The sequence below is a fragment of the Gobio gobio genome (assembly GCF_949357685.1).
Source record: "Gobio gobio genome assembly, chromosome: 17".
Lineage (NCBI taxonomy): Eukaryota > Metazoa > Chordata > Actinopteri > Cypriniformes > Gobionidae > Gobio > Gobio gobio.
This window is the reverse complement of record NC_137110.1, coordinates 20,007,058-20,020,926: the sequence shown is the minus strand read 5'-3', so window position 1 is coordinate 20,020,926 and position 13,869 is coordinate 20,007,058.

Genomic DNA, 13,869 nt, shown 5'->3' with positions numbered 1-13,869 from the left:
CCCCTGCCTCGCAGCATAGTAATGATGATATGCTAAAGCCTGCCCGCGCATTGATGGGATTGGTAACAAGGTAGTGTTGTGATGTTTTTGAGACGGTCTTTGGTTCACTGCAGTTTTAAGGAGAAAATACACAGCAATGGTGTTGACTTATGAGTTTGCACATGGCCTGTTTTAAAGCATCACATATAATCAACATTATGGGCCCTATCATACACCCAGCGCAATGCAATGCCAGGCACGACGCAAGTGTTTTGTGCTAGTTTTGCAAGTGTTTTTTGCTAGTTTGCAAGTTTTTTTTGCAAGTTTTTTGACAGTTTTTTCTGTCTCTAAACTAGCAAAAGTGGATTCGGACATGCAGATCCTTAAAACAGAGCCCTAGAACTTGATTTTCACCACAGGGGGTCTTTAAGTAGGCTAAATCATTGAATCGTTCAATGAACTGATTTTTTTCTTTTAAAAACACTAATTTATTCAGCAACGAAACACCACCCTACTCTGTGTTTTATTGATGTGAAGATCAAATGATTTTATTGACTTGATCTTGAACTTTGTTCAAGTAAGTTCATTAATTTTGTACATTTGTTCAAGTTAAATTCCCCACACTTTGGAATAATCTTCCATTCCATCTGTGATGAATAACTACACAGGAACAAATAAGCAAGACAATATTAACATTCTAGTAAAAGCTATTAATAGTAGTTAGCCTGCTAGAATGTTAATATTGCATTACTCATTTGTTCCTGTGTTATTTACTAATGATTAAACCATAGTCTAAAATGTTACCAAATGTTATATTTTCAATAACCAAATTCCGCAATCGTTGATCATATTCTGAATTAGGAAATCATTATAATGCAGCCAAAGATAAATCATGAAAAATAGAATTGCATCTTCTACTTCAAGTGGCACAAAATGAATGGACTGTTCATGAATGACGCGCTACAGTTGCTCGCGGTTGGAAATGCTTAATGCTGCTGTGGCTTTTTTTGGAACGATTTTCGTTGGTGGAACAAAAACAGATAAAGTTTATCCAAGATAATCCTGGAATATTTCATTTAAAATGTAAGTAAAGCTACTCAATATCGACTATAACTATTGGCATAAAAGGTATATCACACTAGCAACTATGCTGTTTCTCCTAGTATCAGCACAGCTGTGATTACCTGTTTGTTACCAGCCTCTGTAAATTCTGATATCCTCAGTTCTTTTAACTATGGTAACCTCTTGCAGAATCTTTGACCACAGATCTGTTGTCTGTTAAACAGAGTTTTTCTTGATTTGAAGTAGAAGCAGAGATAATTGGGATGTGGGCAACAGCCTGTGACATCTCTACTCATTAGTAGCAGCACTAAAGGCAATACCCAACTAGGTCAGAGAGTTCCCTCACTGCAGTATACAAGCAGTGAATAGCTCATCGGCTCTGAGACGGCACACACCTCTCCTCCAATATCACTCTCTCCAGTGATTAGAGCCCCAGTAACCCTCAAGTACATTATATGCCTTGTGGGCACACCCTCGATCAGCCTCCGCAAAAGTAGACTCTCTCGGGGGGAATCCAAGGGCTCATTTGTGGGCCATTTAAAGCCAAGGCAGCAAGAAGTATTCTTCAACTACATAAATGTACAGGGCAAGGAAATTTAGCTTTAATGATGAACATTTCCATAGGCACTTTTGCAAAATGGCAGGAGACATGTTTAAATTGTTATTTTATACAGGGTTTTTTGTGCAATTTTAATGAACTTCAGAGGAGCATCATATGAGATTTGTCAAAACCCGAAGTAGCTAGGGGGAATCTGTCAACGGTTTGACATTGATTATCTCACCAGGGCAATGGTTTATTTATAACAATATATTTGATACTTTAAAAGCTTCATGCTGGTGGTAATAAGACGCTTTAAAATATGCAAAATAATCACATATTTATTATGTATACGTTTCTCCTGTGACATGTGCATGAAGAGGAAGCTGAGGGAATAACAGATGTAGGCACACACAAAAAATGAAAACTTACCACTGACATGACCAACTGATAACTTTCTGCCTTAAGGATGTTATGCTGAAAGTGAGTGACAAGAACAACGCTTTTACACTGCTTTCACAGGACTTGGTAGCTTTTGATTAGCCAGCGGGAAGATTCCCTGAGTACTAGCATCTGTTTTCCTAACAGACCGTTTGCAGGGATCTCATAGCTGATTCTCTTTAAAGGAATGTAGAGCGATTTTATTTTAAACTGAAAAGCCTGAAATAAAAAATCTGTCATTGTTTACTCATTATATTCCAAACATTTAGGACTTATTTTCTTCATTATAATACAACTGCACGTACTGGCTTGACAATTCAGATTCAAAGAGGCTGGACTGATAAACATCAGGAACTATACATGGAAACACCAGTATGAAATGTTAACACAAGACAATGAACAGAGGATGGAGGGTTTAAACACACTAGATGGCAATGGGCTAATGAGAGACGGGATTGTGATTCATTTTCATGGTAACAAACAACCCATTCTCACTCCCAAGGCGTCAAAATCTGAAGCATGGGCTTCGTCCGAAACCTGGAAAATGCTGCCTTCGGAGGACACATTTCAAGGTAGCAAGGCATCAAGGCACGTCCGAATTTAATGTTAGCTTCACTTCCTGTCTCCTGAGATACCTTCATCTGATGGATTTTTGAAGGATGCATATATGTATCCTTCGCTGCCTTTGATATGGCACAATCTTGTGCTTTCCATTCTGTGACAGTTGAGCTGGGGGGAAAAAGATGGTGTCCGAAAGTTGCGTTCGCTGGTCAATTTGTGTAAATGTAAATTTTTTACCAACACTTACACTTCTGATGTCATTTCTAGCGAGAAATTACTAATGTAGTAATTCAATTTTTGTTTAGTTCTCACCAAAGATCTCTCTATTTTGCTGTAGATCATTAAACGGTTACACTGCCTAAGAGGTCTATCCGAAATTTGCAACGAGTCAGCTGCCTAGGTTTTCGGACGCAGCCATGGTCAAGTCCCTTCCACGTCACTAAAGGTACCTCTAGGCATCACTATATCGATGCGCAGGGTACTCCATTGATTTCAGTTGTTTGCCCAATGCGTCAGATCAAGACGCATTTAATTCTTTGCATTTGTAAAAGCAGACATGATTTTATGAATATTTATTGGCTACTTTTATATTTTGGAGCAACTAACCCAACTCCTACCCTAAACCTACCCACTTCTAAACAATATAAAACACATAACAGATAAAGTACAATCACAGGTATTTATTGCAAAAACGGACCAAAAACAGTATAAAAGTATTACCTCATGTTCCATTCCAAGTCTTCTGAAGTCATAGGATATCTTTATGTGAAGAACAGAGTTGATCTTAATGTTTTAATCGCTGAAATGATCCCGCCGCTCCGTGAACACACGCACGCACTCAGTCAGTCAGTCATATCTCATTCAAATCATACACCCGACTCTTTAGCATGACGCAATCGGTGACAATACAAACAAGAGCCAATGACATTTTACAATCAAAGCTGACGTAATGACGCAATTGGTCACGAGACATACGAGAGCCAATGCAATTTCACTACGAAATCTGACGTAACGTTTCTTCAGGCGTCAATTTTTGAAATTTGAATGTGTGCATGATCTTCGGCGGATGGAGACGCTGATCGCTTTTGGGGATTTTCTTCACAAGTCAATCGTTTGGCCGCAGAACACTTGGAATATTTGTACTTTTTTAATAAATTGTGCCTGCAGTCGTATCTGCCGGTTATATCCTGTATTTTATATCATATAATACACAAATGGGTAGGCTTAGGGATGGGATGGGGTTGGATTACATGTTCAAACATGTCATAGCATAAATAAAATAAATGTGAATAAAATTATGCTTGCTGATTATATTGAGAATCACACTCCAACATGTCATAACAGCAAAATCATAACCAAATATACTTTCATCATGATAACGTTCCCATACCCAACACGTCTGTGTATGATGGCAAAGGTTTCTCATTGAAATCAATGGAGCACCCTGCACACTGAAAAATTACGCCTTTAGCGTCTTCATTGTGACGCGGAAGGCACTTAACCATGCTTCACATTTTGCTTCTCTGCCTTACTAGACAATGACTTGTAAGGCAGCGTTTGCACACTAAGGCACTCACGAAACTGATTTCGGACAGACTTCTAAGGCAGTGTAACAATTTAATGATCTACAGCAAAGTAAAGCGAGCTTTGGCAAGGACTATTTAATCACTACAGTAGTAATTTATCGCTAGAAATGACATCAGAAGTGGAAAACGTTGATAAAATACTTACAATTACACACAAACTGACCAGACACCGCAACTTTCAGAATGCATCTTTCTTTTTCTATAGCTCAACTGTCACCAAATGGAAAGCACAGGATTGTGTGATATCAAAGGCAGCGAAGGATATATCTATGCTGCCTTCAAAAATCCATCAGATGAAGGTATCTCAGGAGGCAGGAAGTGAAGCTTACATTGGATTCGGGTGTGCCTTGATGCCTTGAAATGTGTCCTCCAAAGGCAGCATTTTCCAGTTTCAGACGCAGCCAATGTGATAATGGAAGCAAGGAAACAGGAACTAAATACACAGGAACTGAACAAAGGCACAAGAGGCATTGAAATAAGATTCCATGAAAACAGAGACAAGGTAATTGTGACAACAACAGGAGGGATTTTAAAGAAATTAACATTTCCCCTTTTGTTCTCCACGGAAAAAAATAAATATGCTCATACGGATTTGGAATGACATTACTGTGAGTAAATGATGACACTATTCCAAATAAAAGTTTCCAGTTTGAGCTTTTGCAATAGGCCAGTCAGTGTATAAACAGTACATCCAACTTTCCTTCATATGTTCTGTGATAAACACATTTATTTTTGAGTAGTAATCAGGGGTGAGCCAATGTAGAGGACGCCTTCAATGTGAGCCAGTTGGGATGTAACCAGGCAGCCATCTGTGTCCGTCACAGCTTCATCAGAGCAGAAGGACACTCCACTCTCTTGTCTTTTTGCCTTCTCTTTCTCCAAGGTGATGATACTGAAGATGGCTGATTCTTTCGAACTGTTTTAACACTTTGTCAAGCAAATACATACAAACTTGGTTAGACAGACAAAAATCAAAAGGTAATTTATATGTTACCACATGTACGAGTGGTCTGTCTCCTCATCCCAATGCTATTCAGTATGGTATTTTTTAATCAGTTAGGTTCATTCACACATGCAACCGTTCAAATGTTGTAGGTTGTAGATACATATGTGTGACGTGTGTGTGTGTGTGTGTGTGTGTGTGTGTGTGTGTGTGTGTGTGTGTGTGTGTGTGTGTGTGTGTGTGTGTGTGTGCGCGTGTGCGTGTGTGTGCTTTCTTCTTTTCATGTTAAGCATCTGTTTGGAAATGTAAAAGATGAGAGCGAGGAAATGCATATGGAGTGTCACTGTGGAAAAGCACAGGAACAAAAGAATAAGGGAAAGGGACAATAAAAGAGCTGCTGTTGGAGAGTAAGAGTGAGTGCTCTGTGACAGTGTGCAATCCCACTTGATGAGTGCTCCACTTATCACTACTAATGAGCAGGTTGTGTGAGTGAAGCTCTAGTTGTCAGAATCCGGAGACATGTCTTCCACAAGTGATTATTAATTTACAAGTCAACATGTTAACTCAACAGTAGCAGTTTCTTGAATTGGGGCTGAAGTGTTGAATGCCTGGATGAATTCTTGAGAACTCTTTAAACAGCTTTGAACTCCTCATAACCTCACCTAGGAACAGTTGAAGTTTTGTTGTTCAGGATTTCCGGAGGCATAAGGGGATAGACAGACAGAAAGTGAAAGAATATTGCAAAGCTACAGGGCCCTAAAAAAACAAATCAACGTGGAAGATAAAAAACGGAGCACCACCTTGACAGGATGCACACAAAATAAAACTTTCTGACAGAATGCAGAAAGTGATCAGTCATCACAGAAAAGTTTTACTGAATGAAAATTGCAGTTTTGACAAAGACAAACATTTTTTTTTTACTTCAACTTAAAGGATTAGTTCACTTTCAAATAAACTTTTGCTTATAATTTACTCACCCCCTTGTCATCCAAGATATCCATGTCTTTCTGTCTTCAGTCGAAAAGAAATGAAGATTTTTGATGAAAACATTTCAGGATATTTCTCCATGTAATGGAAGTCAATAGACCCCAAACGGTTCAAGGTCCAAATGAGAGGTTCAGTACAGCTTCAAAAGGGCTTTAAAACGTCACGTAAAACGCAATTACGTTGAAAAGGTCACGCTAGACGCAGGCGGAAGTACCGAGTCAGTGTTTACAAATGAGCGGAAGGAGGACCGTATCCACATATTCAAACGTCTTTGCGCCTGCGTCTAGCGTGACCTTTTCAATGTAATTGCGTTTTACGTGACGTCACGAGCGCGCATCACTGAACAGAGCAAGGCGAGCATTTGTGCTTATAAAACGTAAACTTTATTTATTAAAAAAAAAATGACCGATCATTTCGCTAGATAAGACCCTTATTGATCGTCTGGTACCGTTTGATGTGGTTTAAAGCCCTTTTGAAGCTGTACTGAACCTCTCATTTGGACCTTGAACCGTTTGGGGTCTATTGACTTCCATTACATGGAGAAATATCCTGAAATGTTTTCATCAAAAATCTTCATTTCTTTTCGACTGAAGACAGAAAGACATGGATATCTTGGAGTTAAAAGTTAAAATGCAGTTAAAATGCGTCATCACAGTCTGTGAAAAGGGTCTATGGCAATTTTTGATATCAGAAAAGTAACAATGTTAATTCTTGATATCAATATAATTTCAGATATCTAAAATGGCTTTCTTACTAGTAACAATTACATTCGTGATATCAGAAATTAACTTTGTCCCTAGTGGTAATTGAATTGTTGATATGAAAAATAAAAAAATTTACTAGTAGCAACTGAATTGTTGATATCAAGAATTAAAGTGTTGATATCAAGAATTAAATTCCTGATATCATCAATTGAATGTTGATGGCAGCCTATGGTGACATTTCACTAGTGAAAATACAATTACTGATATCAAGAATTAGAGTTTTTACTAGTTGAAATTCAGTTGTTGATATCAAAAATTATCATTTTAGTGAAAATTGAATTGTTGATAGAATTCATATCATGTGAATGTATAAAAGTCAAAACGGCTTGCCATACATTCACATGGTTAAGATTTTGTCACAACTATTCTACTCTTGTATGATTTATAGGACTAGACTGACTATAACAATGCATTTCGTCTGACTTGCTGCAATTTTGCTTGGTTTATTAAAAATAGTCAGAAATCAGAAATAGAACAGAATTTAGCTCTTACATGCTATAGATCTGTAAAGAAAAAAAAAACTTGCATAAATACTTTAGTTATTTTTAAGTTATTTTAAAAAGCTGAAATGTTGAATTATCTCTTTGTGTACCAAATGAACCAGTATTGCCACTGGTAATTGTTCAAAATAAAGAGCATGATGCTCCTGCTTTGCAAGTTTATTATTTTATTTGTTAAATGTTACTGTTTAACAGCTTATTTCAATGCTGCTATTGTGTTGGCAATAAAAGTGCATGGGTTTTATCATTAAAATGTAGAACACTAAATTTAGATAATGGGAAGATAATCTTTTGATAAACTTGTCCCATGGAACACAACAAAATGTGCAATTTAAATTTGATGATAGTCTCAGGGGAATCATGGGAACAAAGAAAATGAGTGTCAATGGTCCAATCAGCAGTCATGTTTGCAACCCATTGAGGAAACGCGTGTTGTGATGAACACATTTACTAGGTCATGGCGCCAACTCAAAGACCTTAGGTTCTCTCAGCGCCAGACGAATCCTGTCTGGCTTCTCTCCCACACTGACAACACATATGCTCAACATGTGATGGTAACACTGACCTTCTGTAGGAAGTGGTGAGGTTATATTTCTCTCATACTCCATATAAATAAGCATGGAATACCAACAAGTCTCACTCAAAAAAATGATTCTTTAAACTTACTTAATTTAATTATGGACAGTGGTTCCACACAAGCAAATTGCTTTTTATTAACATTAATGGAATTTTTCTAATCTATGTAAACTCCTTGTGTTGGTACAACACAACTGAATGGGGAAGAATCTATGTGAAATAGTAATGTTGAACTAAATCAGTGGAATTGCTTCCCTGTAACTTAAATCGGTTAAGTTAAATGAACATGCACACTCAAAAAAATAACTCATTGGACAAACTCAATTTACCTGAGGGCAGGTTTTCCATCCAATAAATATGTGTAACCCCAACTCATAAAAAACTAATTCATACAATGAAATGTAATTGAGTTGGTCCAACTCAATTTTATCTAATAGTTTAATTGATATTTATATACGTATAACATTACTTTTTTTTCTTGTCAAACTTATATTAAAAAAATTAATTGGAAAATCAATTATAAGCAGTTTCATTCATCATCATACACAATGTATATAATGAATATATAAGAAAAGAGGTTTGACATTAGCATAGATCACTGAGTGCCACTCTTCAGAATAACGGTAACCACAAAATTAAAAAAACATTACAGAAACCTCTCTAAATGTCCAATAACTGAACATTAAACACTAACATTACTAACAACATCATTCCCTTTACAGAAAAACATATAAATAACACTCTAATCCCTAAATTTACTCTCCTAATGGAGTCCCTTGCAAAGCATGCTGGGAACTGCCCAGTTAGTTATGTCAACACAAATATTTAATGTAGTTTTAACACAACTGAATTAAGTAAACTTCAGTTTTAAAAATATTAGGTTGATTGAACACAATTAAATTAAGTTGTGACAAAATTAGATATGTTTAAGTAAAGTGAACAGAATTGAAATGTGTCACATCTATGAAGGGCTTGAATCATTTTTTTGAGTGATGTGGAGCGTTGGAGTTGGATTTGATCGTGTTTGTTTGTTTTTGTGGACTGCAACAGTTAGCAAATTTACTATTCTTAGATATGTACACCAGAGGAGAAAGCTACATCCACCATATACTATAATATAACGAAATATCAGCAATATATATGTAGTTTGAAATTATTATTTTTTTTTACTTTTTGAATGGTCATCAATGGAGAAAATGCTATTAGGAACCAGATGGTGTAGTTTCAACATTTACCAACAGTGGCTAACAGGGCCAAACTTTAAACCTGTTCTGTTATTGCTTTCTCCCCACAACTCTACCATACCCCATTCATGCCCTTCATGATCTGTTTTTCTTTTCTGGCTTATGATGACATCATTGCCTTGCTCTGGCTGTCCTCTCTTATCCACTCACCCCTGTGGCGGCCAATCTTGGCAGCAGTCTCCCTTCTCTTTCTATGACTTTCCTTTCAATTCATTGCACCTTATAATGTTTATTTTGGTTGGGTAACAGCTCCTTACAAGTGATGCCGTGGGCGGTAGGTGACCCCTCTTCAGTGCTTTTTTGTCCTTTTTTACAGTCACGCTGTCCTCTAGTCTAATGTCTTTGTCCTTCGACCCACTCCCTTTAACATTTCCAGATAAAGATGTTAGAAGCTTCTGGGGCCTCTTTCATACACAAATACCTACGTGCCAATTTAAAGGAATATTTCACCCCAAAATTCTGTTATGCTTACTACAGATTGTGCCATCTTTAGTTTGGATCCAGCCTTTGCAAAGACTTCAGATGACGCCAACTTTAGATCAACATATAAAACACATTTTATCCATATGTTTGATCACAAGCTGCAATAGCCACCTAATGTGGCGTTCACACCGGACGCGATTCGCGCAAATAATTCGCGCTAATCGCGCAAAGGTGGACGCTTGTACATTTTGAGTTTACTCGTTCAAAACGCTCAATTCGCATCCTTCGCGCCGCCTCAATCGTGCGAATCTCGCCGCCTCAAGGCCTTTGCACACTGAGTCCGAAATTTTCGCATGCGTTTTTTCGTATTCGTGATCCGAAAAATTTGTCACACACAGAGACCTTGCACACTGAGTCCGATGCATATTTATAAATGCGTTACGGAAAAAAACGCAAAACAACACAAAATGCCGACTTCCACCTCCTTATCAAGGAGCTGCGGGATAATCCAGAACGATTCAAAGTTGAATGTCAGTGGCTCCGTTTGATGCTTTGCTAGCGATACTGGAGCCACATATTAAAAAGAAGACCACCAATTTCCAATCCTGAACAGAGACTGGCAGTATGTCTAGGATCCGCACGTGCGCACACACACACACGGTTTACAGGGAGTTGGTGTACTATAATTATAGCTGTGAATGTGATATTGTAGTATTTTTGATACAATAATATTTGTATATATAATTGTAGGTATCTGAGCACTGGCGATTCATTCACCAGCATTGCCAGCAGTTTTAGGTTGGGCATCGGCTGTAGATGGAAAAACGGATGCGAAAAACGCAGAAAATCGAACCTGTTCCGATTTTTTTTTTGACCGACGAAAGTTTCGGAGGCAGTGTGCAAGCGTAATTGACATAACGTGAGGTCGAATAAATTTTTTGACGTGCGAAAATTTCGCATGCGAATTTCAAAGGCCTTCATTCGTGCGAATCGCGCCGCAGAATGCCATTTCGCGTCTCTGCATTGACTTAACATGTAAATCACTTGTGCGAATCGCGTCCGGTGTGAACGCACCAACACATTCATTATTTCTGCTAAATTGAATACATTGTTTACTAAACATACAACTTGTATTATCTTAAAGCTGTGAATGTCATACGGATATTACTTTGATACGCTCTTCTCTGAGTAATAACCGTATTGTTTAAAGAGCTATACAAATAAACTTGTATTGAATTGAATACCTACCCTCATGCTGGTAAAAACCCATATGACTTTCTTTATTCCATGCCTTATTCTTTTTCATGAAATGCAATACAGTTGGCAAGCTTGCTTGAAAAAAATCATAACACCATAAAAGTGACCCATGCACTATGTTACAAGTCTTCTGAAGCCATTCGGATAATGAACTGAGTCACTATTAATACAACTGTATGCAGCTCTAAAATATGATTGACATTATGATGTTTGGCCATGAGAGATGTGAGAATCAATGACTTTTGATGTTATTGACATCCAGCCTGTTTTATAGGTGCCATGTGATTATATAGCCCATGCCTCAAAAGAAACAGAATAGTTCACAATTTTTTTCCCCTGACATTTTATGGAAAACTCAAGGGGCTCAAACAGAACACATTTTATATGGCTTTTCTATTTAGTTTTTCTATGTAAACTTGCAATAGATCAGTCGCTTCTCTAGTCTAGACCATGTTTTTTTTTTTTTTTTTCATTCGACTGTCTGGCCTGCGTCTCACATTCTCGGACCATGATATTAAAGTGCAATGTGATGTATTCAGTATATTATTGTTCAAATATGTATGTAAGTTTATTATTATTATTTAGTAAACACATTTTATTTTAAAATAGGCTTTAAGTTGGTAACTCCATGGGATAAAAAAATTACATTCACATAATTCCAAATACAGATTCATAGTATTTTACCCTTTATATTTTTAAGTGACTAATAGATCAAGTTTGTAACAGAAAACCTTATACAATGGAAAGGTTTTGGAAATTCTATGTTCAAAATTATAAAGTTTACAAAATTATCAATACTTTTGTCCTCATGCTCAATAACAATATATTCCACATTCAATGTATTTTTAAATTTGTTTTTACAGAACAAGTAACAACAACGTTTATAATATATCTGTATATGACAATCAGAAAACAAATGGCACAAAGTCCTCAATATTATAAAAAAAGAGCATTTTTCTTCAATTTCCATAAGCTTAGAGAATAAAACGTTACACTTTACAATAAGGTCCATTATTAACATTGTAAGGTTACAATGTTAACATTATAATTAACTATAAATGAACAATACATTTTGTTAACGTTAATTAATAAAAAATGATATTGTGTTATAATTATATCATGTTAGCTCACTATTAACTATTATAGTTAGAATACTATTAACAGATAAGACTTTTGATTTTTGAAATGTCTAAATGTCTAAATTAATATTAACTAAGATGAAAACAAAATCCATTGTTAATGTTAACTAATTAACTAATGTTAACAAATTAAACCTTACTGTAAAGTATTATCAATAAATGCTATGCAAGTTTTTATAATGAAGAAGCTGATACAAGGTATTGCAATATGATTCTGTATCATCTCACTGGTTTGCAACACATAAAGTAGCCTTCGTAGAGCAACATTGTCAGTATCAACCTAAAAAACTTTATCAAGCTGTCTGTAAAACCTTGCCCCGAATCCAAACAATTTCAGTCATGTTGCGAACTGAATGTTTAGCCATTTCGCATTCTAGATGTGTTCGCTCATGCTTAAAAATGTCAACGTCTACCTATAGTCTGCTCATACCAGATCTTAGATATAGAACATAGGTTAAGCCTCTTTTCTTGATTGCCACCTCCTGAAAATGATACCTAAAATCTGCCTGAGCTTCTATTACACACTTCAGCAGCTTTTCTTCCATCACCTGCTCTTGAAGACACATGTTTTCGTATGATAAGCGAAACAAACATTCCCTACAGTAATTTTATCAAAATTACATTCCAAACATAATATCTGTATTACCTTCTGCTATATATGACTGTGTCTATCTCGCTATGCTTGTCATACACATTGGCCACCAAAATGCCCCTGACCTCTGATCGGTGAAATATATCTCCCATATGGCTACTGGAGGGGGCAGTAAATAGGACCGTTCAGGCAAACATCGACCCTGAGGACTTCAGGGTCTGCATCGGTTGTCATAATAGACTATGATATCCAACATTTGCCTTGGAGGTATGCATTTATATTGACAGTACCGACATAAAAATACAATTGAATGCTAGATGTACATCGCCAATATATAGACCACAGCTTTACACCCAGCAGATGTAGATGGTTTTATTATTGTGGGTGGAGGTTTGCTATAATCTAAACCTTTTCTATTGTCTTTATCCGTCTTTGGTTTATTAAATGTGGCTGGAAGAGTAAGTTCAATGTTGGTGGGTTTGACAAATGAAAACAGATGTGTTCCTTAAAAAAACATCTGGCATGGTGTGGATTAGTCTTTGCTTTGGTTTGTGCAGGATAGATAAAGCTTTGAAGCCCACAAGAGGAACAGGCCTAAACCAATACACTTCAAAAGAAGGTGTTGTTGTTCTATTATCCCTAAATGAAATGCAGATCCATAACTTGACTATGCTTCAGAAATGCAAATCTTATATATTTCCATCTTTTATGTTGGAATGTAGGAACACAATATAACACATCTTTATTGACACATTTCCGTTATGTTTAAAGCTTGGAATATTCTGCTTTTCTAAACAATGAACTGCTTTAGAGGGTCTAAAATAAGAGCTCAGAGTAAGAGCTCAAATAAATGGCCACATTTTGTCTAAAATGTAAATTGTGGAATTGTCTGTTTTTCTAAACATTGATTTAGAGGGTCTATTTTCCTTCGCAATACTAAAAAAATCCGTTGAACGAGAGTAAGAGCTAAAATAAACAAAATAAATGGCCACATTGTGTCTAAAATGTAAATTGTGGAATTGTCTGTTTTTCTAAACATTGATTTAGAGGATCTATTTTCCTTCGCAATACTAAAAAAAATCGGTTGAACCAGAGTAAGAGCTAAAATAAACAAAATAAATGGCCGCATTGTGTCTAAAATGTAAATTGTGGAATTGTCTGTTTTTCTAAACATTGATTTAGAGGGTCTATTTTCCTTCTCAATACTAAAAAAAAAAAACGGTTTATCCAGAGTAAGAGCTAAAATAAACAAAATAAATGGCCACATTGTGTCTAAA